This window comes from Wasmannia auropunctata, unplaced genomic scaffold, assembly GCF_000956235.1.
Source record: "Wasmannia auropunctata unplaced genomic scaffold, wasmannia.A_1.0 LD336078.1, whole genome shotgun sequence".
NCBI classification, from domain to species: Eukaryota; Metazoa; Arthropoda; class Insecta; order Hymenoptera; family Formicidae; genus Wasmannia; species Wasmannia auropunctata.
The window spans coordinates 4589185-4594426 of NW_012026812.1; positions in this window are offsets into that span (position 1 = coordinate 4589185).

Below are 5242 nucleotides of genomic sequence, written 5' to 3' on the forward strand. Positions count from 1 at the left end.
TTATTAGGTAAAACGGTAAAAAAAAGACTATTAAATATTTTAAGTTTTATATTTAACGTAACGTAACGTCTTACGAATATTCTTGTACGGAGTCTCTAAACACATGCAAGGAAAAAAAACGTGTTTGAAAACAGGCGCAACAAAGAAATGCTAGGGAAGAGAAAAAATGCGTGCCTGAACGCGTCCGAAAACCTTGCAACGTAGATGGGACATAGAACGCGTAGAAAGGAGAAAGAGAAGAACCCAGAATGAGAAGCGTGTGCGAGAACGAGTGCAAGGGAAAAAGGAGTGCAGGTCCAATGGGTGCAATGCTTGGGAGGAAGAGAGAACGCGTCCGAAAACCTTGCAACATAGGTGAGACTGAGAACGTTTATGAGAACGGTGGGAGAGAAAACGCTTACGAGAACGAGTACGAGAGAGAAAACGTGTCCGAGAACGGGAGAGAGAACGTGTACAAAAACGGGTGCAAGAGAGAAAATGATTCTGAGAACAGGGGAGAGAACGTGTTCAAAAACGGGTGAAAGGGAGAACGCTTACGAGAATGGGAAAGAAAATGTGTACGAAAACGCTAGGGAGGGAAAAACGTGTCCGAGAACACATCCGAAAACAGGTTCAACGCGTGGAAAAAAGAGAGAAGGCATAGGACCCAAGAGAACAGGTGGGAGAGAAAAGAGTAGGATAAAGAGCGTGGGAGGGAGAGACAGAAAATTGCGGCGTTTTACAAAATTTAGCAATAACAATTTAATTAACATTTAATTATATAATAAAATAATATTTAATCAATTAAATAACATTTAATTATATAATTAATTAAAAAACCACTCTTCCCGTAACATCATCCCCTTCCCTGTGACGTCATCCCCCCTGTGACATCAGCCCCCTGTGACGTCAACTTCCTCCCCATAGGATCCTCCTGCCCTACAATCCCCTCGCCATCATTTGGTCTAGAACTTGCCCTTTTTTACTACTGATATGAAAATCTGTTAGCAATATTACACATAAATTAAATTATATGCGTCGATCTCGTTTTTAGTTTTATTAGCGACTGAAAAAGGCTAAGTAAGTCGAAACTAGTTCGCTTCATTCAGAAGATATATATGACTTGAATATTAAATGTTTTATTAACTGACATCTGTGTTTCGCTCGTTTTTGGCTTCTTATTCTGACTTATTTATTATATAAATTCAAAATTCACTATATTACTTACCAGATGTGCAGAATATAGTCAGAAAACGTTTAAATTATTAAAAAATCGTTTTATCAAACTACTAGTTGAGGAAAGTAAATCCAAGCACAGTGGCAGTGCCATAAATAGCAAAATCGGTTGGAAGTATTTTACACAACTGAATTTCCTTTGTTCTACTGTGGAATACAAACAAATAAGTTCCTTACACTGAGAAAAAAATTAATAGTACTGACTGAATTTGTATAATTGTTTGATCCAATCATTGATTCAATAATTATTTAGTTGCACGAAGAAAAGTATAATTCATTCATGTCAACCATCAAAATTTTTAAATCAAGAATTAACTTTTTTTTGTTTTACGTAGGAGAAAATCTTCGCACAGCTCTTCACGGAGCGACGATTCTGACTTTACCCAACCATGTCAGGCTTGGCCGTCCTCGTTTCCACCGTGAGGGAAAGACGCCTATGGCCCGGTTTCCGTAGGTAGGTGTGACGAATTTCATGCCGAGTATATCGCAAGAGATATTACTCTACTATTAATCTAAAAACTCCCTTAATTACGCCCTCTTTAACAAAGAGTCCCCGGTACGCACTTATGGATTCATCAGGGATTCCTCTGCTTGTGGAGCACTCCTCTCTTGACCGGATTGCCATCTAAAGCAGCATCTACAATAAGACTTAAAACTTAAGATTTAAGAAAATTGACCAATCACAATCGATTATTCTTCTTATGTGAGATGAATAAGCCATAATTGATCAATTTTCTTACATTTTTATTCTTAAGTCTCAATGTAGACACTGCATAAGGACTGAGTGTTATTGTCCTGTTTGAAAAATTTCCCCATTATATTTGTACCAAACGCGGGAACCATTAGTTCCCCCATCCCGATCAGCTCTTCGGAGAGTTACTCCACCTCCTCCCTCAAGGCCGTAGCTTCAGCCTCAAGGGTGGAGAGCTTCTTTCTCTGAGGGCTCAAACTCCCCTTGACAGTTGTCAAGGAGGGTTCGAACCCTCAGAGGGAGAGGCTAGCCAAAATCCTGATTGTCTCCCTAAGGAGAAAAACGTTCACCTGGATTCGTTGGCCCGCCGGTCTAACGCAGAGCGTCTTTACACTTTGATACAAGTCTTCTATTTCATAGAGCCAGTTGTCAAATCGCCTAGCGATCTCCGACAGCCGGTCCCTACTTAGCACACAAAGTCGCCTTGCAGCTAGCTTCTCTGCTGTGAGGAGAAGGAGGCAGGTATACGCCTGATCTTAAGCGTCGTCTCCTCCTCCTCCTCCGATGGCGAACTCATGTCCGCCACCTCTTCCGGCAGCTCACCCGGGGAGAGGGAGCGCCGCCAGAACTTTAACCATCCTAGCAGCGATCCTCTCTCCTCCCGGGGCCACTCCATCCTCTCCAGCCTTACTAAGGCGGAAGTGTAGCAGCGGAAAAGAGCCCATCTATCCGCTCATTCTTCATCACAGCTGGAGCTTCACTGGATCCTTCGCTTGCGATGTCTATTATCGGGAAGCGAGGGGGGCAGCCGTCCCACTGCTCAATTCTCGCGAATCGGGATGGGAGGTGCTATCACTCAGCCCCCGAATTTTCTCGGGCAAAAGATATTCCGAGAAGTCTCCAGCAGCCGGGCCGGAATTATTGCCGAGTGCCAACCGGCCATTTAATTTCGTCACGCCTAACCGCCCTGACCCATCTACAAGTCCAAAGATTAATCTCAGAGAGGGGCCTCTCATCTCGGTAAAGAACACTCCCGAACACACCAGGAGTCACAATCTCCTCGAAAAAAATCATCATGTTCGAGGTCAAGATCGGACGTCTAATCAAGAATTAACTAAATCAACTCAATTAAATTATTTAGTTCGAACTACTAGTAGTATTTACGTATCGGACTGAAGATTTTAGTAACATGAAATAAATTTAAAAAAAATTTTTTTCTCAGTGTATGTATAATATTAGAAAAAGGTTTAATTCCAAGTTTGCATATTTCTCTTTCACAAATGTAAATGAAAATAATTATTTTCAAGTACTTTCAACTAAAATTAAAATGATTAGTGAATAGTAATTATTTTAAAAATAAGAAAAAAATAATCTTTTTATTTAACATAACCTAATCTATCCTATATTCATTATTTTATATAAAAATATGAAATTATTTACAAAAATAGCTCTCTGTAAGTTTATATACTTTTATCTAAAGTACTTTTAATTACTGCGCGCTTTATAATTTGGGAACAATTCGAATACATTGCTATTGTAGATTCAAAAGAATTATTAAAGGACAATAGAGACGGCCAAAAATTCGAGCAAGAAAAAGGGTGTTAAACATAAAAAACTTTTTAATTACAGATTTGTAAGCGCATACGTTACAACGTTACTTGGTCTTTTCAACCGCAAAAATTAAGTATAGATTTGTTTGATATAAATAAAATTAAAAACCGTTAGATAGAGTCGTACAAAAGACATTATTAAACCGACGTAAGTGCGTTAATCTAATATGAAATGATGGAATGAGAAAGATCGCTCTAGGTCCGAGACTAAAACTGCAAATTCGTTCATCGTTGGAAAGCGAGAAGGAATGGAGCCAAACATTGAAAAACAAGAAGGTCCGTAAATTGAAAAAAGAGAGATATTAGTCCGAAAACGGTGTACAATAACGTTAGGCAGAGTGTAATGTTGCTTGCTCAGTATAACATACACGACGAGTTTGTCCTGAATATACAGTACCGGTCAAAAGTTTGAACGCACCTTCGTATAAAACGGCTGTGCGCATTCTTTTCTCACTAATTTGAATAATTCTAACAATTTGGCGATTAGAGTAGCCCTGCTTATGCAAAATAATAACCTGCGCTCTTTTTTACAACTGATTTGGGTTCTTAGCAGGGAATGGAAAGTTATTTTTCGAAAGTAACTAATTATCGTTACTCGTTACCAAGTTACAAAAATAATTAGTTACCGTTACTAGTTACTGATATTTAAAAATAACTCGTTATCGTTACCGTTACTTAAAAAGTAACGATTCATTACTTTTCTGTTACTTTTTTAATTCTAAAACAAGATCAATCTAAATAATTTAAGATGCAATTTTTTGTTTTAATATTATAATAAAAGCAATACAACAATGACACTAGACCGATATACAAAATACAACTAGGAAAATGAAGGTCTTTTCGATATGAATTAGAGCTTCCAGCTTCGTACTTAATATTTCAAAATATATTTACATATCTATTACGAAATTAAGTTATTTCATGAAAACGCGCTGTCAATTATTAATTACGTTTATTATTATATAATATCAATTTTATTTTAACTTTAGTAGAATATCCATATTAACATATTGATAATTCGAGTTTACACATATTATGAAGTACAATTTAAAGTAAAGTGAAATCAATATTTCCTCGCAGAATAGAAGAACTCCATATATTAATTATTTCAGAGTTAATTAAGATAATAGTGTGTATTAAAGTTTCAGATATATTTAAAAAATTAAAATAATTCAAATTTATATGAATATTAAAAGTATAACTATATATATACATATATATATACTATATATATATATATATACTATATATATATACTATATATATATATATATATGTATATATAACTTCGTCTCAGAAAAATTAAAAATCAAATTTTTACTTTTTTTATATTTATACAAATAGTTTTGTCTTTATATTTCGAAAATATCTTCAGTATAATGTTCACAGTCATGATCTCATGTCACTTCTTAGTTCTCTCTGCATTTTTTTGAGGTGAGATTCGACATTCGAAATGACTAATTGATAAGAACGTGGGTATTAAATTTCTTTAATTAATTGATTTTCATTTATTTATTTTTTAACATTATTAAAGTTTGGCGAAGTTTTTACATTATATTTAAAATAATATTTCTATATTATACGTGAAAAGTAATAGAATCGAAAATTATGTGTGTATATATATATATATATATACACTTCTCAACAAAATTAAAGCATCACTTACTCTACCCTCCAAAAATAGGCAAAATTCAAGAGAATGTAACTTTGTCAAAAATGATCGTAT